Source organism: Rhea pennata, chromosome Z (genome assembly GCF_028389875.1).
Source record: "Rhea pennata isolate bPtePen1 chromosome Z, bPtePen1.pri, whole genome shotgun sequence".
Lineage (NCBI taxonomy): Eukaryota > Metazoa > Chordata > Aves > Rheiformes > Rheidae > Rhea > Rhea pennata.
The window spans coordinates 2,859,578-2,882,777 of record NC_084702.1 but is presented as its reverse complement, the minus strand read 5'-3'; the positions used below and the strand labels follow the sequence as shown (position 1 = coordinate 2,882,777).

General features: G+C 49.3%; 1 long non-coding RNA gene across 1 annotated transcript; it reads left to right on the top strand.

The window, feature by feature from the left end:
• Positions 1-21,716: 21,716 nt before the first annotated feature.
• On the top strand, positions 21,717-22,649 carry LOC134153188 (uncharacterized). Its single transcript, XR_009961123.1, has 3 exons — positions 21,717-21,793; positions 22,232-22,381; positions 22,569-22,649. It is a non-coding gene; the product is annotated as an uncharacterized LOC134153188 (long non-coding RNA).
• Positions 22,650-23,200: the final 551 nt, after the last annotated feature.

Sequence of the window (23,200 nt, the reverse complement as noted above, 5' to 3'; positions counted from 1 at the left end):
AATAGAAAGACGGAGGTCTGAGGGTGAAACTGCATCTCCAGCACAAAGGACTCTCTGGGCCAAACCATAGTCTTATTAGAATTAACACGCACCAGTCTCATGGGAGGTTGTGTGGGAAAAAGAAAGGAGCAAATCTGATTTTAATATCTCAGGGAGCATGTAGCAGGGTGCCAGTTGTAAAACATGAAGAATGTCACATGTTCTCAGGGGTAGGGAACGAGGTAGCGTCTCTGTAGCAAGCACATGCACTGGTTTTGTTTATTCATGCCCGACTGCAGGGTGAACTTGTTTTTACTGGCCTGACCTTTCTTCACAGTGAAAGAACGAGTGAGTCTAGAAATGCTCAGAACCACTCGTTTCCAAATTGTTATGCGCATAACCCCCATCTTTCATCCCCTCCCCCCCAAAAAAAAACTCCTTAATACTCTGAAGTGAGTTTCTCTGCTTTGAAGTCAAGAGAAAACTAGCTTTATAACAAAGACTTAATTGTAGTGGACAAAGGCTTTATGACCACAGTGACATCGCTGTGATGAAGACCTTTGTTACAAATACATGCATAGGTACAAAGGAGCACTTGAAATAACAGTCATCTGTTCAAATCTTTAAAATACAGAAATAAATCAGGAATGCTGTGAAGCTCATGCTTTCTCTGTTTTTTTGTAAGTTTCTAAATTCACTGAAAACATGAAATATGAATGTACCTGAAAGAATTATGATCTCTGAAATGTAAATTTCAGTGTAGCTCAAGTCTGCCCCCCCCATACTTGCCTATTTTGTTAAGTAGTGGAAAGAGAGACACCAAAACCACCTAACTGGGCTCCTACTTTTGATACAGGACTCAGAGCAAAGCTTAGAAGGTTACATTTGCATTTTAAATGAGGTAGATCGAAATATTAATGATTCTCCAGCTCAGAAGAGCTTAGAATAGACTGTTGCATGAGCAGCGGTTAGTTTAGCCTATTTTAAAGTTTCAGTGAAAAAAACGTCTGGTTCTGTTGTGAGCTCAAGATGTAACCAAATCACCAGAAGAGCGTGTCAGTCAGGGAAAAAGATACTCTGTTCTTTAAACAGAGTAAATTAAATACAGGGAGTATTGGTGATCATGCTTGGAGAATTAAGGTTTTTGGTCAGATTCTATGCAAGAAGTAGACAGTGTAGGACATCATGTGGTACATATACTGAGTATATTCAGCGTTCATCTCTATTTTCTTCTCCTCCCACAAGTCAGCTAGTCACTCTCTTCCTCTGGATTGCCCAAGGCCTGGCTTTCTGTGCATTACGACAGGAGTTTGGAGAGAGGTACGAGCACGGTTCTAATAGTTGTACATGATGGACCAGCTAGACCATGAACTAAATAAGCTCAGACTCTAGGAAAGAGAAGCTGAGGAAGAAATATGACAGAGGTCTGTATAATCATGCGTGGCAAGAAAAGCATGGCTGGTGATGGTTCACTCCTTCTCACCACACCACAGTGCATCAAATGGAGCTAGTAGTGAGCCAAGGGAGAGAGTACCTCGCGTAAAAGGTAACTAACCTGGCAGACTCCTCACCAAAGGATGCTATGCAGTAAAGGTTTACAGAGATGGAAGGGGGAACGGAGCAAATTCGTGGAAGGCAAAGCCACCGAGGAATTCTAAATGTGCAAAAGGCACATCTGAGTCAGGGTCCTTAAACTGAATGTGCAAAAATATGAGGGGAAGTACCACAAACGCTTGTCCCACTCTTTTGTTCTGCCCCAGCTACCCACTTAGGGCTATGATTCGATATCATAGTACTGTTTTATTACACTACGTAGCATGCTATTATTCTGTTCCTATGTACTGGAACACGTTGGACTCAACAAACTACTGGAGTTAATGTAAAGGTGGAAGAAAACAGGTTGTTTATTCAGTCCAGTGTTCACATTGTTTGTCACGCAGAGGCTGTCTGACGCTTCTGCTGTCTCCTTCCATCCTCTCCAGGGTGGCAACGGCTGCTGGTTCCTCCTCTGTCCAGAGGCTGTGCCCTGAAATAGAGGGAATTAAGTTCTGCTTGGAGTCGTGACCTGTCTTCAAACCTCACTGTCACGAGCATTTCTAGCAGAAGGTTTCTTTTCTCTCTCTCCAAGATGTTTCTCGAGAGATGTAGCTTTTGGTGAGAGCCACCTCAGTTTACCTGAGGGAGGTAGAGAGGATTTTTCCACAAGAGCGGACAAGTATAGAGAAAAGGAGAAAAGGGGGCTGGTCAAATGTAAAGGTAGCTGATCAGCTGCTTGTCTGATTGAGACCTGTGCTTGATCACTGCAGTCTGTCCCAGGCTCTCATTAAATCTAATTTCTGACTACCTTCTGTGCAGGTCTCTACTCCAGGTATCTATGGGTGACCACTAGCAAACTTCAAAGCAGACTAGGTGGCAAGGAGGAGGAGAAACCTGCATACCAGCGACTGGAGTGGCCCTGTGAAGCACAGGGGTTCGCTGATCCAGGCGCCGGCAAGGGGAGCAGGACAGGCTGCAGGCTCTGATGCAGCCTGTGGGTCTGCAGCCAGCAGCTGGAGGAACCCACGTGATGCAGGTACATACCGTGCTAGCAGACCTCAGCGACGATGAGCAGGACAGGGAGGACAGGATGGGGCTGCAGGTGCTGCTCGTGTTCATGCGGGTGCTGTGCATGTGTAGGCGGGTGCTAGCAAAGGCAGTGCTTTGTATCAACCTGTGTGGACAGAGGTGTGCGTGTGTGTGTGCATGCATTACGCACACGTACCTGTACACTCCTGTTGGGAGTACACGTTCAGTGGCACCGTGCAAATGGGTCAACTCTCTCAGGCAAGGCTGCCGCTCAGTAGAACTGCTGGAGTCCTTTCTGCCAGGTCCTGGCTCCTTCCTGCTTCCCCTTGTGTTAGAGAAGTACTGTGAGAAAAACCTTGCAAATAGTTAACAAGACTCAAGGACAACGGGGAGAGAAAAACAGTACTGCAAAGGATAACCAGCTCCGGCTAAAGAACCTTGATGAAACCACAGCGCTTTGAAGATTGCGAGGGGTAGGTAAGACAAAAACAGCAGAATAACCCAGAAGTGACCTTACGTTCATTAAGGCTTCTTATTAACATATTAAATTTCACACCCCTAAATGAATAATGAGATGGAAATGACATGATAATGATGTTACCACCTCTTCTTCGCTTCCTGTGCTAATTAACAAGAATGTGAAAGCGCAAGCGCAGAGCGATTACCTGAGGTAATGAAATTGTAACCAATAGAAAGATTTGTGTAAAGTGCTCCCTGAAAAGTGTGTATAAATCAAGACTGAGAGGGGGAGAAGGTGTGCTAGCTTTGTGGATTTACCACCTAGCACCCATCTCTGCGCAGAAATGAAATAAATATCTTGACCCTGTGTGTCTATTGGTTGCTTGCACACCGGGTAACAGAACCCAGATTTTGGGACAACAGGTTGGCGACCCAGATGGGACTTGTCAGAAGGCCTTGCCCGGATCATCTTCCAGCGGACTGGATTGGATCGAGCTCCAGCATGCACCGACCTGTTGATCAGGGAGTCCTCCGACCTCCCTCCGAAGTCGGGACGACAAGAGACTCAAAGGTGCAACGCCAACCAGAGATATTTGTGCCAGGGCGAAAGGGGGGGTGAATCTTTGGATTGGTGAGTATAAAATTTACTTACTTTCGCGGAAGATTATGTTGGATTATGTCGCACGTCGATGCTCGGCAAAGGTTGTCTTAAATTTACCAGAGGGGTCAGAGCCAAGTGCGCACAAAGGTACGGGAAAAAAGGTATTTCTAGGTAATAAGGTTGGTATTTCTAGGTAATTGACATGGGATCAAGCCAGTCCATGATTCCTCTCTGTAGCCCTTTGGGTTGTATTTTGAAACACTGGAATATTTTTGGAGGAGATCAGATGACCAAAAAAAAAAAAAAAAGAAAAAGAATGAAAAGATGTTGTAATCAGTGGTGGCCAATGTATAAGCTGGAATGTGATGAGGAATGGCCAAAAAAGTGGGACCTTGAACTATAACACTATATTACAGTTACTGCTGTTTTGTTGCCGGAAGGGGAAGTGGGGTGAAATACCCTATGTGGAGGCTTTTGTGTCACTATATAAGGAACCAGAAATTCAAAGGGAACATGAACTTGTAAGTAAAGAGGAATCTGTAATGGTTGCAGTAGGAAAGAAGGAAAAGAGCGGGTATTCAGAAAAACTCTGAATGGAGAGGAGCAGGAGGATGTACAACTACTGACACTGCCCCCTCTTGTGGAAACGATTCCACCTCAGTTGAAGCATCGCCCGCCCCGCTAGAAAGCCAAGAGTCCAGCCCTGTTTCTGGCGGAACTAGGAGACGGAAACAACCTGTTATACAGGCTCCTTTGAGACAAGCAGTGGGAGCAGAAGGGCTGCCAGTATTTGTACATGTTCCTTTTACAACCTCAGATTTACTAAACTGGAAGCAGTCTATTGGATCATATAGGGAAAATCCTGAGAAGCTGCATCAACTTTTGGAGACTATTATGATAACTCATAATCGTAATTGGGGAGATGTGCAGGCACTGTTGAATACTTTCCGGACAGGAGAAGAAAAGAGGCTGGTAATTGGTAAGGCAAAAGAAGAGGGTGAGAGAAGGGACAGAAAGGGGGATCCTGAGGTCTATTTACCCACCACAAAGTATCCAGAGTGGGATCCAAATAGGAGCGGGGGTAGGGAGTTATTGAGGCAGTATGAACAGCTAATTTTATACGGGGTTCGGTACGGGGTTCCGAAACCAAAGAATGTATCAAAATTGCATGAAGTAAAGCAAGGGCCTGAAGAAAATCCCTCGGCCTTTTGTGAAAGATTATGCGAAACAGCCAGAAAATGGACAGACCTGGATCCAAATGAAGAAGCGAATCAAAGACTGTTTAATACGTTATTCATTGGCCAGTCAGCTCAGGATATTAGAAAGAAGTTACAGAAGGTAGATGGAGCTGGGGGAATGTCTATTTCACAGCTGATAGAAATAGCGTATATAATAATCGAGGTGAAAAGAGAACAAGAGAAACACAAAATCCAATGAAACTACAGGCTTCTGTCCTGGCAGCTGTCCAGAGGAATGAATTCCAAGGCAGGGGCAGGGGAAGCAGGAGAGGTAACAGAGGAGGAAGAAGTGGAAGGGGAGGGAGGCCAGGAGGAGGCCTCCCTAGACCCGCTTTGGGTCCAAATCAATGGGCAATTTGTAGACAGGAAGGGCACTGGAAAGATGAATGTCCAAATTGAAGAAGGATAACAAAGCTACAGAGCCCAGCAAACACCAACCTAATTATGTTAGAGGAGTCAAATATGGAATGAAGGGGACCGGGGCAGAAAATTAGAATTTCCTCAGCTGATCCCCTGGTTCCCGTAAAGCTGGGGAATGAAACTATAGATTTTTTATTAGACGGTAGAGCCACTCATTCAGTGATAACTAGTTGTAAAGGACCCTTAAATAAGACTACTACCACCATTGTTGGGGCTACGGGAAGGAAAGCTTTGAGGCCATTTTTGCAACCAACGGAGTGTGTGATTGGAGGTACTGAATTAACTCATGAATTTCTCTATATGCCAGAGTGTCCCCTCCCTTTATTAGGACGGGATTTACTATGCAAACTGAATGCGCAGGTGACCTTTTCTGAGAGTTCCGTGCAGCTCCACATCCCTCCAGAATCGGCACGGAGAGCACAAATCTGCCTTTTGATGGGATTAGCTCCAGACGATAACGGTGCAAGTATCCCTTCAGGTGTATTGGATGTGGTGATTCCCTTGGTTTGGGCCTCAACAAAGCCAGGTAAAGCAAAAAATGCGACTCCGGTCAAAATAGAGCTACAACCAGGAGCGAAGCCAGTTAGGGTGCATCAGTACCCTATCAAGCTAGAAGCACGTAGAGGATTGGAACCCCTAATTAAGGCCTTCTTGCAATATGGCTTGCTTAGAGAGTGACAGTCTGAGTTCAATACACCAATCCTGCCGGTAAGGAAACCGCACTCCCAAGAATATCGACTGGTCCAGGACCTAAGGGCAGTGAACCAAATAACAGAAGATATCCATCCAACCGTGCCAAACCCATGTATTCTTTTAGCCTCGGTGCCTGAGACTAACAATTGTTTTACAGTGCTAGATTTAAAAGATGCTTTTTTCTGTATTCCCATAGAAGAACAAAGCCAGACAATTTTCGCCTTTGAATGGGAAAGTCCCACTACGAGGAGGAAGGAGCAGTTATGCCGGACGGTTCTTCCTCAAGGATTCAAGAACAGTCCTACCCTGTTTGGTGAGGTCTTGGCCAAAGAACTAGCCCAATGGCCAGAAGGTAACAAAAATGTCACTCTTTTACAGTATGTGGATGACATTTTGACTGGAGCAGATTCAGAGCAAATATGTTTAGAGGCGACAGTGAGTCTGTTAAATTTTTGGGGACTTTCTTTTCTCATGGAGCGATTTGGAAAGAACGAGGGCTCTTAAATTCTCAGGGAAGTAATATAAAGTATGGACAAGAGATATTAAGATTGTTACAAGCAGTAATGGAACCCAAAGAAGTAGCTATAATGCATTGCAAAGCCCACCAGACGGGAAATAGTGAAGTGGCACAAGGAAACAGGAGAGCAGATGCGGCAGCCAAAAAGGCAGCAGTAGCAGGACAGGTGACTGGGGCTTTATTACCCAGTAGAAAAATACAAATGAGACCTCCTGAATATTCAGACAAAGAAAATCAATTGGCAGAAAGGCTAAAATGTACAAAAAATGCTGAAGGGTGGTGGGTCACCCCAAATGAACAAGTTTTAATTACAGCCAAAATGATGGAAGTGCTCCTCAAGAGACTGCATGAAGAAACTCACATGGGAGCAGATGCTATGATAAGCAGTGTAAAAAGATATGCTGTGGGATCAAAGATGCTATCAAATACTGACCTTATTGTAAAAAGATACCCCACCTGTTGTGCAAATAACCCCCAAATTCAGAAGAAACCACCTATGGGAGGACTAAGAAGAGGATCAACCCCAGGGGAACACTGGCAGATAGATTTCTCTGAATTGCCTAAATGTGGTTGGTTTAAATAGTTACTTGTTTTGGTAGATACATTTTCTGGTTGGCCAGAAGCCTTCCCATGCTCCACCAATCGTGCAAAAGAAGTAATTAAAATTTTACTAAAAGAGATAATGCCTCGATTTGGGATTCCTGAAGGTATATCCTCAGATAACGGACCTTGTTTTGTTTCAGAGGTGGTTCAAGGAACATCCAAATTTTTACAGATGAAATGGGAATTACATACTCCATGGAGACCCCAGTCTAGCGGTAAGGCAGAAATAATGAACCAAACACTTAAAAGACATATTTCAAAACTGTGTCAGGAAACCCATCTTAAATGGGTAGATATATATAGATGTATATATGTATATAGAATGGCCTTGATGAGAATAAGAATAACCCCAAGAATAAAAGAGGGAGTAAGCCCTTTTGAAATACTTTACGGGAAACCTTACCGAATTAATGAAATAGGGGGACGAAGTGATCAAATGCATGTAAGAGGGGAAGAAATGTTGAGAGAGTATTTATTGTCTTTGTCTCGGGTACTAACTTCTTCACATAGGTACCTAATCAACATACCCCCCTTCCATTGGATTCCCCTGTGCATGACTTCAGGCCTGGGGATCTAGTTTATATTCGGACATGGAAAGAAGAACCACTAAGAGAAAAGTGGAAAGGACCTTACCTGGTGCTTCTGACAACTCATACTGCAGTAAAGGTGGAGGGAATAAGTTCCTGGACCCACTCTTCCCAAATAAAGAAGGCACCTTTGAATGACTCGTGAACTGCCACACCCACAAGATATCTCTCAAGGTAAGAATACAGAAGTTACAAAAGTGATGAATTGCACTTGGAAAATGGAACACTTTTATATGTAAATGGAGTGCTCTTAGTGTTCTTAGGTGTTACTTTGCATTCTGATAGTGTGGTTAATTATAGATAGAGCTGATTTATAAGAATATTGATTTTGATTTTTGATTTGTTCAATTTAATTTGTTTACTATAGAGTTAAGATGGAAAATGAGGACACCGTTAATTTTCTTACGCATGCTGATTGGTACAACTAACCTGATTTTGTAGCTTATACGGGCCTTCAGAAAAAGTGACTCAGATTACCGCTTGCTTCTCTATTCCCCACATCTCACCGATTACCCATGCCATGGGAGATACTTAAAATTAACTTAACATCCATGTAAGAATAATTGAAGTTGTTTAAATGAGACTTGCTAGATAAGTGATATTAACAAGTCTCAAAGGGGGGAATTTTTAGAGAAATACTGTGAGAAAACCCTTGCAAATAGTTAACAAGACTCAAGGACAAGGGGGAGAGAAAAACAGTACTGCAAAGGATAACCGGCTCCAGCTAAAGAACCTTGATGAAACCACAGCGCTTTGAAGATTGCGAGGGATAGGTAAGACAAAAACAGCAGAGTAACCCAGAAGTGACCTTAGGTTCATTAAGCTCTCACAGCAGTTCTACATAGGGCAGATGCTCCAGCATCTAGCAAGTCTCATTTAAACAACTTCAATTATTCTTACATGGATGCTAAGCTTTCTTCATTTTCTGTGTATGAATGCCAAATCTAAACATTACATAACTGCTCTGCTTCTAATTCCAAGAAGCCATAGTTAAAGCTGAAAGACAGTTCGGATCACATATATAAACTAACATTTTTGAAAATAAGATCTGATACCTATTTTGGACATCTCTAAGGAATAGCAATTTGTTATTGTGCTACTTCAGGAAAAATCTGTGGAGTTTCGGTTGCCACAAACTGATGTTACAAATTTGTTACCAAGGCATTCTAACATACTTTAGAATCAAATTATGAATAAACTTTCTCAACATGATCTAATCTCTGAAGCACAAATGTAGCTGGTAGTAAGGAAAGAAAGTATTTCCCCTGAAATGTTTTAAAGTATTAACAGGCCCAGACTGGGGTGAGTGACAGAGGGAAAACATGCTCTAAGGAATTTCTGCCTGTCCTTACAGCTCCACAGGACTTCATCTTGGTGGTTACCAATGTCATCATCATCCCTTTTGTATTGGCAGACAGGTTTATAGGTCAAAACCAGTCTGTTCAGCACAGCAATTTTCTTCCCTTGCTCTTTGGAAACGTTGCAGCAGCAGCAGCTTAATTAGTCAGATTACATTCTAGAGCTAGCATGAAGTCAGCCCCACCACTGGAGTCATCAAGTAGGTATTGGCATGCAGTAATTTCTGCTGCGTATTTTTCTGATGTATGGAAATCTCTGAAAAGTGATTAAACCACTCAGGTTTAAACCCATTAGGTTACACTCAGGATTACACCAGTTCAGGTCAGAACTCATATAGATTTCAATGCTAGGCTGCAAGACACTGCTAGGAAGCAAGCCAATATGCAGAAGTTTACAGGCCTATAGAATCCAAAGAGTAATAAGGTACCCTACAGAATGTGTTCAGCTACAGCAAAATAGACTAAAATGTGTGATACGACTATGTTTACGCATAGGAACACATGTTTTCACTAGAAGCACTCAACTCATATGTACCTCAATGACTTGCTGCTCCCAGAGTAGACAGTAGGTCTCAGTTCCTGAACTGAATTCCAAAGAAGATTAAAAAAAAAGGGGGGGGGGGAGAGAAGAGCTGCAGTATTCTGCTGTGGAAAATGAGTGGCTATTACATGGACAGCTGATGACCTCTCTTTTATTATTTATACTTTTTTTTTCCACTGACTTTTCTTCTTGCTCCTCTGTTTTCCAGAGCTGCTGCACTCCTTCTTTAGCACTGCTTCTCCAAAGTCGGTAGGCTTCTAAGAGAGAGATGTTAATAGCTCAGCAATATCCGGAAACAGTATCCTGGAACAGGTGCCCCATCACTTCCTGGGGATCAGGGTGAGGCTGAGGAGCCTAGCATTCACAAGACCCTCTTTCTTAAAGATGCAGGTGACATTTGATTTCTTCCAGGCTTCAGAAACCTTTCCTGCTCACCACAACCTTTCAAAGATAACAGAGAGTGGCCTCACAATGGCATCAGCCAGCTCTCTCCGTATTCATGAGTGCATCCCATCAGCTCTAATAGACTTCTATAAGTCTGGTTTATTTGAGTGTTTGCTATCTTGATGCTTCTCTCTTGATCCTTCTCTCACTGGTCTCAGCCTTGGGATTCCTGAGGGCCAGCCTTGCTGCTCTTTTACTTGTGGAAGCCCTTCTTGTTGCCCTTTATGACCCTCACCAGGTGGAGCTTTTTGACTTTCTTAATATTGTGCCTTCAAGCTTGGCAAGTGTCTTTACATTCCTGCTAGATGATCGGACCCTGCTTCCACTTCTTGTGTGCCTCACATGTGCCTCACCTGAGTTTACTCAGGAGCATCTTGTTCATCTGTGCAGTTCCTTGACCACCTGTATTACATGTGCACTCTAGAAATCTCCCAGATTGCTTGTGCCCTGCTGTCTTGCCCCCCAGCACATCCCGGGGCAGTTCAAGTCCCCTGTAATGACCAGGATTGATAAATGTGACACTTCTTCCGGCTGTCTGACGAAGACTTCATCTACTACTTCCCTCTGATCAGGTAGACTGTAGCAGACATCTACCACAATGTCACCCCTGCTGGTCTCTCTTCTAGTCCTAACTGATTAGCTCTCACCTGGCTCCTTCTCCATCCCTAGGCAGAGTTCTATGCATTCCCACTGCTTTCTCACATAAATGACAACTGCTCATCCTCACCTTCCCTGACTGTCCTTCCTAAAGGGCTTCTACCTATCCACTGCAGACTGTCAGTTGCGTGAGCTCTCCCACCACATCGCTGGGATCCCAGGGAGATCGTAATAGCCCTGCAAGTGCACCCAGACCTCTAATTCCTCCTATGTGGTCCTCAGGCTGCATGGATTAGTATCAGGCACTGCACAGGCGTACCCTAACTATAATGCAAAGAGCATAAGCAATACTCTTATAGCAAGAGTGCACCGTTGAGCGCTGGGGTAAAAATTTGGTGATGATCACCCAGAGGTCCTTGTTATCTCTTCACTTTCATCGTCTCCCACCAACATCTTCCAACATGTTGGTTTAGGTGACTTTTTCCCATAGGGACCATTTTACCAAATGTCCACTTCTGCTACCTTGAGTAATGCTTGAGTTCAAAATCATGTGTGCTTCCTTATCACTTGCAGTCTAATCTTCCTGGCAGCTCCTGGTGTTGCCTTATGTCTCTGTTCATTAACCGGTCAATCACTTCTAGGCTGCCTTGCACATGAACCTGAATACTTACTGCAATCATGTTTTGCTTATTTAGAAGTCTCCTATTGCATTTAAATTTAAATGCCCTTAAACTTATTTCTGCACTCCCTGAAAGGATGAGCAGAGAATTATGAGGGGCGGGGGAGGAAAGGCCTCCTCGGTGTTATTCTTCTCACATATAGGAAGAGATATGTTTATCCTTTGAAGAGAAAGTACTTCAGATTGAGACTGAAACTCTGTGCCTCCAGAGAGAAATGCACCTGTCTCCAGAGCTAAAAGAAACATGTCCTCTCTTGCCTGAAAAAGTGTTTAAGTTTGCATGTCGGAATGGAAGTCTGAAAAGTTGGTGACTGTCACCCTGAAAACAGTCTTTGTCTAGGAAGGGTAAGGGCTAATCATATGGCTCTGTGATCAGGGTTCACTTTACTGAGCTATGAAATAACCCAAAGGTGCAGATTTTGGTCTGTATGTGCCTCATCTGACCTGCTTTTCCTGCCCTTCTTTGAATTACTCTCCTGTCAACTTTCTAAAGGAGCCCTGCCGCTCTTGCTCGTGCTGGCACATAAGATGGACACCAGTAGTATCTCAGCTAGTGTGAGCCTTGATTCAGCTAGTGTTTCTAAATTACAGACTTAGATTTTGTTATTCCTTAACTATATTGTTTTCAACCTTCAGTTTTGTTTCGTACTTACGTTCTGCAACATGCTTTTTTACTTTTTTACATATTTAGTCATTTACCTTTTAGTAATTATCTTGTGTAACAGCTTTGTGCAGCAGGATGCCCTGCAGGATACCATCGATATCCTGGAGACAGGTGGCCTCAGGAGTGGGAAGGATTTTGGCTAGTGCTGCGGTTAAGAGGGTGTGAGTAGGGGTAGGCCTGCTATAGTCACCATGAGGCAAATGAGTAGAGGTTATTGAATGGCATCCCAAGCAAGAACAGAACAAGCTCAGCCTTTGGAGCACATTGGGAAGTGGACAAACATCTGTTTAACCTCAAACACACCCGTCCACATCTAAGAAGCTTGGTGAATGGCCTTGATTGCCTCAGCAGCTCTGCGAAGAGCCAGATGGGGAGGAGAAGAAGTGTAGTTTCAACCATCAGGCACCAAGAGGCTTTGAGTTTGCCTACAGGCCACACAAAACCATGAAAAGGAGAGTGGGTTTGGTGATTATTCCCTGCTCCCCTGAGAGGGCAGAAGTGATCTGTTTTGGGGCTTGTAGGTTTACAGGATGGTGTATCAGATTAACAACATAGGTCATAGACAGTAGCGGAGGTACTCTTCAGGGTACAAGGACTAGGGAAAAGTTTACTTCAGAGCCACTGTTCACCATAAGCATCATGGGAAGATTGGTGTCTAAGTAAAATCATGCGGAGGATGTTGGAGTCCCTCAAGACTGCAGTTCCTCCAGCTGTGTGTCCCTTAGGGAAGTCACAGGTGATTGTAGCTATGGAGAGGGTTGAGGGAGATCCCACAAATCCATGGACGTAGCATAGCTGGAAGGAAGTGGTCCCTGGCAATAAAACTTGTTAATAACAGAAATAGGAATGTCAGTATCGATGGGGCAGCGTAGCTGTAGCTAGTCATTAAGGGCGACACCTCTTTCCAGATCCAAAGATCCCATCAGGTAGACCCTCCATGCCATGTCACAGAGGTCACTCCCCCTGGGCCGATAATTGTATGTCCAAAAGATCTGGGTAACATGGGAGGAGGTAAGGGGCTGGAGGTTTCCTGCCCTCTGGATTCCCCCCTTGGAGGAGCAGTGGGAGGAGCACCTGGGCCCTCACCCTCAGCCGGGGAATGTGTGGCATGTAGCGAGGTGGTTGGCAAGAGCCAAGACCACTGCCATTGGGATCCAGTGACTTGCCTGTGTCCCTGGGGTAAGCACACTTTCCAAGCTTCTGAGCGTTTTGGGTGAGGGCTTTTGCCCCTGTGTTTGGAAGGCTTTTTGCCCCTGGGACAGTAGCCAGAGCATGATTCTTTACTAGCCTGGCCATGCTCAGCTACATGTCTACAGGAGGTGTCCAGTGAATACCTAGTAAGCAGAGGTTTGCAATAACATTTGTCACAGCATTGTATTTAGTTTTAAGAGCAGCGTGGATCCCTAAGCCTGCAGGGAGGCAAACTGGGGATTGGCCACTTTCAGGCAGTGCTCAGTAGCCTTGAGATGACAAGCTATGGAGCATAAATAAGGCAACATCCCTTTCCTCTTTTTGTCTTTCTGGTTTTCCCTAATCAAGGTAGCTAAGGAAAGAGAAGAGGCAGTCCCTGCAGCCGAGGAGTCTGAGCTCTGTGGGTGGCATAATCCTCCGGCAGTTATCACTGGGTCAGGGCTAGTCATGGTGCTCTGTATCATGTCCCACTCCTGACACACACACACACACACACACCCCCAAAAAAAAGGCACAGAAAGATTTGATTGCCCTGTTGGCTTTGGTTGTGATAGCAGACATGACACCATGACTATCAGTTGAAGGCTAAGTAGTTTGCTGTGAAACTAGCAAGCAACAATAAAGGCAGACAAATAGTATGGTGATTCCAGCAAAACCTACAACTAGCCCAGCCATCCCACAACGGTGAGGTCAGGTTAATATCTAGGCGCTCAAACCCTTACAAGACCAATGCTATGAGGAAAGCTTGCAGGCACCAGAGTGAGGTTTCTTCAGGTGAACATCCCCGATCAGGCAAGGGGTTTGGGAATTTTCAGTTTCTGCAGCTGGCTCAGTTCCTTCTATTCGCAGAGTCATCAGAGCTCTCTCTGGACTCAGCAGCTCATTTTCACCTTGTGAGCACCTCCTTGGAGGTTCTTTTCCCTCCTGGAGCTGTGAAATTCTCTGTGCCTGTGGCCCTTTGTCCCATGTTGTTACCAGCAGCATGCATGTTCTCGTGGGGTCCCATGTTGTTATCAGGCGCATGCATGTTCTGGTGGGGTCCTTAGCTGCGTGATGAGGGCACGAGGCAAAACGAGCCTAGAGCTGCACTGCATAGATCAAGAGTGTATCCCCCAGCCCTTGACTCCAAAGTAGTTAACGTTTGGCTGCAAACCTGAGTTTGTGGCCACACCTTAATTTTGAGACCCTTTCTCACCAAAAGGCAAAGCCCTTTCCATCCCCTTGTGAAATTTCAAGTTACACCTTTCTCGTGAAGCACAAACACTGCTTTTGAAAACATAGTTGTCCATGTGTCATACCAGCCGCATGGGAGTTTGAGATCGCGTCAATCTTTGACACAGTCAGTCAGTTTCTATTTAATTTTGGTCTCCATTTAAGGCTTTCCATGAAGGAGTACTTCTCTGAGCTGATTCAGCAGAAAGGGATGATACGTTGTCCATGGAGGCTGTGAAGGGTCAAGGTTTTGATGCGGAGCTCTCAGTGTGTGAGACGCTCCACAGATGTGATGTGGTTGTCACAGCCCGTGCACTGCTTTCTGCAGCTCTAGAAACTGAGGAATTAGAAACTCCCATCAGAGGGTGACAGAAGGATGGACAAGGGATCCTCTGTTGTTTGGACGAGTGTTGGAGTATTAGAAAAAACCCTGAAACACAGAACAGGAATCAGTATGCTATTCTGCCTAGGGGAATCAGGAAATTTTTTGTGCATTGACTCTCAGAAACAGTATTTAGTGTCTTTTAATAATTTCTCCCTTCAGTTTCTTTTGTTGGGGGGAAGTAAGCAAATTCACTGTATGCGCATGCAACCTTTTGCAGCTATTCTCAATTTTTGCCAAGTGTGAGGCACAGCAACCTTCCTTTATTACCCCAAAGTCCTCTTTGCGTTGATTATTTATGCTGAGTTTGGTAACTATTAAGAAGCACACCAAACAGTAACCCTGAGGCCTATGGTGGTGTCTGCCTTCAGTTCACGGAGGGCTCAAAGGTGCCCTGAAGGGATCTGAATCCATGGGCATGGCCCGCGATCAGAAAACTTACCCTTTTGGTCTGCACTTGCAGAAAGCCACCACGCAGCCTAGAAGTAGTAAGCAAAAGATGAGAGTTGTAGAGGACAAAGCAAGCGCGACCTTTACTTTAAAACTGTCTTGGCTGGTTTCTCAAGTTGCTTTCCTCTGAAGCAAATCAGCCTTGCCTGACACGACAACAGTAAAGCACACCGCAGCGGCTGTACTCAAACGGGTAGCGTCTTAAGGATGCAGGCAGAAAAGGATTGCACCTATGCAATTTGCCAGTCCAGATTAGCACCTCCCAAGAAAGGGCTTGTTTTGCCAAAAGAGGAATTCATTTGTGTGCCCGTAGATTAACCCAAAGGAAGCCTCTTCCAGCCTTTCTCTGCCTGATCTGTATCTATCGTAAGGGTGATTCTCACAGAACTTGGGCAGGCTTCAAGGACTGCATTTACAGTTCAGTTTTGAATACAGTGTTTTCCCTGGGAGAAGCTGTGGTGGTCCTAAGTGTCCTTGGAAATATCACTGCTACGCATTCCTAGTTTACTGTGTGTAAAACCCCTCCAGGTTGCTGTACTGTGTTCTTCCTTGGTGTTTCTTGGAGAAAGTACTTCACTTGGACGAAAACCAGTGTGGAGGAAATCAGGAATCTGATCATGTGCTCTTGTTGGATGGTCTGCATGTTTCGTGATGCAATGCAAGAAGTCCACCTCTTTCTCCACAGGCTGTTTGAAGTGCATTTTTTTCTTTCAGCAGAGACAATCTGTCTGTCTGACAATCTGTTAGTGACTATAATGAGGCAGTGTCAAAAGCTTTGCTGAAGTCAAAGGAGACAACATCCACCGCTCCCCCTCATCTCCCCAGCCAGTCTTCCCATGATAGAAGGCTCTCAGGTTGGTTAAGCAGGATTTCCCTATCTAAATCCATACTGATGACTTCTGATCACCTTCCTTTCCTCCACATGCTTGCAGATGACATCCAGAATGAGCTTTGCATCACTTTTCCAAGGATGGAGGGGAGGTGGACTGGCCTGAGTTTCCTGGGTCCTCCTTCTTGCCCGTTTGGAAGACTGGAGTGACACTGGATCTCTTCCTGTTCTCCAGCACCTCTCCAGTTCTCCACAACCTTTCAAAGATGATGGTGAATGACCTGGGAAAAACATCCACCAGCTCCCTCAGCATTTGTGGGTGCATCCCACTGTTACCAAAAACCAGAAGATAAAACCCCTTAACACCAGTGTAGCATTAAGAAGTAGGTATTCCTTTAATAGGAAGTGGGGATGTGGGGGATCCTTCCACCTAATACACCCCCCAGGACCAAGTCTCATTGAGCTTCTATCTGATACCCTTCATACATATTCATTACAATTAAGTTGGGTGCATTTTACTTTTACTTTTCTGGGAATTCACTTATACTTTTGCATATTATGATGTGTGCACGTGAGTCCATGAGGGGATGTCTTTGGGGTCTCTGGCAGTGGGTAGGTGTCATACCAGGAACACCAGGATGACCTTTAGTTGAATTCTGGGCTGGAACTTTCATGTAAGTCTCGACTTGGCTCTTCCTTTTGTTTGTCATGCTTATCAGTTTTACAGTTTGGGTCAAACTGCTCTCTTCTGTTCTGATAGTAAAAACCTCTGTTATTACCTTAACGGTTATGGCTAGCTGGGCACCAGTTACATCCTAGCTGAGAAACTTCAAAGCCTTGTTATCTACAACACCATCATGACCTGAGGCCATCAAGTTTGTCTAAAAGATCTCTAACCCGATCCTCCACACCACAGTAAGAACTCTGTGAAACGCCCATGTAGATGCTGTCATCAGAGCGGTGGAGGTGAGATGCTGAGATCCATGACAAAGCTGATCACAGCCCAGTAGTAGCCACTGAAACTGAGGAATCTCTAGCTTAAATCCGCAGCTTGGACCATGCAACTGCCACCATAGCCCAGAGCTTACATGAATTTCAGGGCCATCCTCATGCTAAAGCTTTGGCCGGGGTTACAGATCTCCACAGAATACATCTTCCTCTACACCTCTCGACAGGCATTGCACAGGCCTGGCAAGTTGGTACACAGGTGCACAGAAGAACTGCTCTGTGGCAGCAATCAGGCACCCACAAGCCATGCTGTGGAAGTACTGACAGATTGATTGAGTGCTATTCGTCTTTGGAAATGATACGTTGTGATTGCTAATCGTTGCCCGACACCGAGATAGCTGTTGACGTACAGCACACAGGGGCAATGGTGGTGCAGGCATTAACCTTGTGGTTTGCAGTATTCCCCTGAGCAGTAACTACTCAGTCAGAGGAAGGGTCACACTTAAAAAATCATGGCGCTCAGGTGTAAGATGAGTCTTCTATCCAAGCCACAGGCCAGCAGCTCGCTGGAGCACGTGAGTGGATTGTTGAGGTGGAACCAACCACACATAGGAAAACAAGGTCTCCGCAATAACCCTGAGGCACCGTGTGACACTCAGCAACAGGCTCCTGGAATGACTGCAAGGGACCAATTGCAAGTCTCATACAACTCACGTACTGCCCATTCCACACCCAGACGATCCACTCATCATTCAACCCAAAGGAAGCTCTAAGCCCCTCACATGCTCTTGAGGCACCATGCTCCAAGCAGGCATTACCTCCTCCATCAGCCTCACACAACTCAGACCATGGCTGTGTTATGGCCGAGGTTGTCACAGGGACTACGGATAACGAGCTCTGCCACTTGGCTTGCAGTCTACCCCCGCGACAGCCTGGATTCCTGCCGTGGGCACAGGTGAAAGGAGCGGCAGGGGCAGAGGGAGGCTTGGACATGGCTTTTTCACACTGCAACGCACACCCAGAGATCCAGCGCTTGTGCCAAAAGTGCATCCTGGGATGGGGGGTGGGAGGGGGGCGAGGTGGCTTCTGCTCTGCCCCACCGAGGTGGCAGGAGGTTGCTCACGGGGGGGCTGCAGGGCAAAGAGCTGCTTGGCTGTGGTGGCCGGCGGAGGCTGCCCAGCGGCAGCAAGGCTGCGCTGCCCGGAGGGGACCTGCCTGGGCGGCAGCAGGGCCTTTGTCCCCCCCTTTGTGACAGCCGCGGCCCCGCCGGGCGCCAGGGCGGCCGCGGCCACGCCGTACCCAGCAGCGCGGGGACGGCGCAGCGTGGCAGTGTGCGGAGCTGCAGCAGCAGCAGTCGCGGCGCTTCCACGGCTCTCCCGGCGGCCCCAGGCCCTCAGCAGGGCCCAGGGCTTTCCCCGCAGGATCCCCTCGCGGCGGCAGCAGGAGCGATGGCGCTGGGGCTCGGCAGCTCCGCAGGGCCCTTGGCGGCCCCGCGGCAGCAGCACCACAGAGCTCCCCAGCACAGCAGCTCTCCTTCAGAGCCCCACAAGGTTTGCACACCCGTGCTGCACCAGGCAGGTGAGTGAGCCGGCGCTGCGGGGCACCCCAGCTCTGGGGGCGCTGAGCCCGCCCAGCTCTGCCGTGGCCTCCTGACTCTGCTGCAGCCTGTGTCTGGGGGCACCAAGCCAGGTGGGCACTGGGGGCTCGCTGGGGCTGCAGGCTGGGGCTCTGCGATTGGCGCCAGCCAGCCCCAGGATGCCCCCGGGGCCGAGAGGAGCCCAGGGCACCCGGCTCCTGCTCCAGGGCTCGGGGCACAGGCAGCCAGAGACCACTCAGCTCACAGCAGCAAGTGCTGCTGCAGGGCAGGGACAGCTTTGGGCTGTCTGCAAGAGAGGTCCCAGCCCGGGGGCACCTGCGGCATTTCTCAACCTTGCTGCTCTCCAGCATCGCACCTGCCTGCTGGGGGGTCCTTTGCTCTGCTCTCTGCTGCCAGCACCTACAGCTCTGCCTCCTCTCTTTCTCTGCTGGTGCCAGGTTCTTCTGCCTGCAGCCAGATGGGGGTGCCAGCAGAGCAGCAGGAAGCTCTGCAGCCCAGCCAGGCCTTTCCCAGAGCCACAGGACAGGTACGGACAGACCCGGACACCTGCTTTGTGCCCACACCTCTCACCGGCTCCTTCTGTGCTTGCACAGGCCTTTCTGGAGGGTCGAGCTGCTGCCCTGCAAGTATCCCACACCAGCATGGCATCATCTCCCTTTGCTTGGTCCTTGCAGGCTCCGAGTGCTCTGGACGACGTGCTGCAGGTGATGCCGGTCGATTCGCACACCTCCAGCGTCCGAGAGCTGCAGAATGCACTGCAGGTCTGCCCCGTACAGGGACTGTGCTTCCCACGGCTCTGTCTCTCGCACGGAAGGAAAGGGACCCTCCAAACTGAGCACCCCACACACTCCGCCCTCGCCAGACCTGGCAGCAGAGAGCACAGGGGCCAGCTCCCTCAGAGAAGCAGGAGGCTTCTGCACCATGCCCCTCTTCCTGACTGCTCCCTCTCTGTCTCTTGGACATGGGCAGAGGCCAGCCCCCCTCCTCACGGGGCTTTGATGGGATCGAAAGGACTGCCCCTTCTCAGCAGCATCCTCTCCTCCTCCCAAACCTCACCCTGGCACCAAAGCACTGTGAGGAGTGGCACTCTCCTCCTAAGCCCTACGCAGGTGGCACCTGGCAGCCGGCACTGCCAGCTCCGTGCCTCCCCCTCCCTCGAGCTTTCCTGCCTGGATCAGGGCAAGGCAGAGACTGACTGCAACCTGCCCAGCCTGCAAGGGGAGCCCAGCCCGGAAGCTTCCTTCCTCCACCTTCCCGATGGGCTGTAGCACAGCTTTGCCTTTGAAAACTGCCTAGGGAGCTTTTGGCCCCAAAGCCCTCTGCTCCTGGATGGGTGCCTGAAGGCCCCTGTGGAGAGGCGCCTGCAAAGCAGCAGAGGCTGCAGTGGCGATGGGCTCTGGCTACCTCCCAGCACATGGTGACATCAGTCTGGGCATCTGTCCCCACGCCTGGGAGGGCCTCTGGGGGCAGGAAGCCAGTGCGAAGATTTGCCCCTGTGTCCCGAGGACGCCCTGGCGTGCATGCTACCAGGCACTGGCGGCTCCTGGGAGAGCTGTCGGCTGCCAGGGCCGAGCGTTGCTTTCCTTCCCGCAGGTGCTGCTGCCCTTCACAGAGTCCCGGAGAGCAGCAGAGTGCGAGAGGGCTGTGAGGAGCATTGCCAGGCTGAGCAAAGCACTCGTCAGCTCCTGCTCTCTGGAGGTAAGGAGCCTCCGGTGCAGGTGACCTCCCGGCAGCCTGGCACCCCTCGCCAGGGTCCTGCCAGAGCCGTGGGTGGCATGCGCAGACCTTGCAGGGAGGCAGCCTCCCCCTGCCCTTGCCGTGGCTGCTGTGCGGGGTCAGGGCTGTGCAGAGGCAGCCGAGCTAGCCCCTGGGCTTTGCCGAGGAGCTAAAAGTCTGCCGAGGAGGACGGGCTGGGACACACACTGCCATAGCCCATCGATCACGGCTGCGAGCAGCCTCTGGCCCCAACTGCCTCACCTGAGCGCTGCTCCTGCCTCGCCAGGTTGGCGTCCCCTCTGGAGGAGGCCAAGAGCAGCCTGGCCTCTCTGCTCCAGAGGACTTCCACCTGCTGGGCAAGCTGGTGGGGAGACTCCTCCTCTGCTCTGCTCGCGAGGACCAGGGCATCAGCTGGCGGGCTGCGGATGCTCTGCACTACCTCTACAGATTTGCTTGGCAGCGAGAGAGTAAGAGAAAGTGCCACGGCTTGGGGCCCTCCGGGCACAGACAGGTGCCCAAGCAAACACTTAGCCACCCTGCCACTCTCCTCAGCTCCAGGAAGCAGCAAGAAACCCTTCCAGGCTGCAGCAGGGCAGCAGCTGTGCTGCATTCGCCCCAGGGCCCAGGCAGCCCAACACCTCCGGGGCATGGGGGAAGCCTGACCCATACACCTCTCCCCTCTGAGGGCTTCGGTCCTACTGCAGATGGGAAAATGCCATTGAACTTACCCGCTAGTCTGGATCCTGGGAAGCAATTTCCCCTCCCCAACTTTGACAGGGCTTAGATCCTCCCAGGGAACTCTGCTGATCCCCATATACTGCTGTCCTGCTCTGTTGCTGCCAGCCTCGCATTGCTTCCCATCCCTTTAAGGCTCCCATCTCAATTTTTCCATCCTTCCTAGCATGACTGTCCTTGTGGGGAAAGAGCTGCTCCTTCTAGCCAGTCTCATCCTCTCTTGCCTCTGCTCCCTCAGTGCTTTTCAGCATCCCACCACGCACCACTCTGAAAGGGTCTTTTTCCAGACATTGCTGCCCTCCAGTCATGCAAGAGTTCATCCCCCACCCCCACCCCCAACACACACATCTCCCTTATTGCTGGGATATTTTAGCTCGGGGACTGCAGGCAGAGCTCTGTCTAAGTCCTTCCAGTTTCCCAGGCTGTGAGCACTGGGGGACCTGCACATAACGCAGGTGTCCCTTCAGCCAATTCCATCCCTCCTGAGCTCTCTCTTGCACCCATCACCCTGCACCCTGGGCTTTGCAGCCTTGTCCAGCCCTTCCACGCTTGACTCTGGCTCATAATCTCCCTGCTCAGTCCCTCCAACTTTCAAGCCCTTTTCAGCAGGTGTGCCAGCCTCTTGCCCAAGCTGCTCTGTCCTACTGACTGTCGCATGTTATTCCTCCTGCCCAGGCAAGAAGCTGGCAGGGGACAATGCAGAGCACCCGCAGCTCCAACAGGAAGGGCAAGCCGAGCACACTGGCTTCTGGCTTGCTTTCTCCAACAGCACCAGCCATATAATCTCGGTAAGGAGCTCCTCCCGTGCTGGCACTCTTGGCCATGGCATCAGCAGCACACCTGCGTGAGCAAATGGATTTGGAAGCAGTGGGGCTGCTGTGGCCTCACTGTCCCTGGTGAGAGGGCTCCCGCTGCCCCTGCGCAGGCAATGTCTGAAGGCTGCACTCCAGGGTCACCGCAGCCACTCTAGCCCTCCTGCGCACCAGGAAGCTTGGCTATGCTGTAGAGCTAGTGCCCAGTGACCCTGATCCCCACTCTGCCCCCTCCTCCTCGCGCCCCTCTGCTCTCCTCCTCCACAGGGCAAGCACTGCAGCCCCTCCTTCCAGCTGTCCCCAGCCCGCGGCCAGCACTGCCCCTGCTCCAGAGCTGCTCTCCCTGCTTGGCTAAGCAGCACCATCAGGGTGCTCAGGGTCACCATGTTTTCCATCCCCTCCTTCCTCCCCTAGATCTTTGGGAAATACCTCCTGCCCTCGGAGAGGACGGACATCATCCTCACGGCCATTGAGGGCATGAGAGACTCCAGCATCTTCGACCTGCAGGCAGCTACCAGCATGCTGGATGTGGTCCTGATGGAGCCCACCTCCTGGCTGAAGAACGTAAGCAGCCGCTGGTGGGATTGCCCTGCACTTGAGCCCTTTGAGGGGCTCTGCCTCCCTCCCAGCTCAGCTCTCTCGGGCATGCAACACCATCCGAAGCCAGCAAAGCGTGGCAGGAAGGGAAGCAGCAGCTCTCAGGGGCAGCCCAGGAAATGGCTGCCCTCCTTCCCAGCCATGTGCCTTCCAGGTGCCCAAGATCGTGAGGTGCATCTATGAAAACCTGAGGTGCATCAGCACGGGGTCAGCGCGGCACAGCCTGGATATACTCCTTCTCCTGCTGACCTACCTGTACCCCAGTGAGGTGGTCATAAGCCTGCTGAACTGCTCCCTGCCGTGTGACAGGTACAGGCCCCAAGAGCCTTGAGGGCTTCTTCCCTCGTGGAGAGGGGAGGCTGCCCAAAGCCTCTCTACTTGCCGGACCCGAGGAAAACTGCAGGAAATGCCCAGAGCACAGGGGTCTCCTGTCCTCATCATACTTCCCAGCCCCTTGCTGGCATCCACCCCTGCCTCCACAGCCACAGATGACCAAGGCAGCCCCAGAGCCCTGCTGACGGGCTGCCCCGTGACCCACAGTGAACATGGCTCAGCTGTCCCCTGCTTGCGCAGGCAGGGCCCTCCGGGCACTCCACGCATGGGTGGAGCGGGTAGGGCGAGGGCTGCAGCCTGGCTCCACTGGGGCTTGCTCAAGCCACGGAGCTGTGGCTGAGGCTGCCCTGCTGACTGGGTGCCCTGGGCCTGCAGCATTGCCACGACCATGTGGGAGGTGATGGTTTGCCTGCCCACATCTTTGGACAAGGTGCTGAGGAAGCTGCTCAGCAT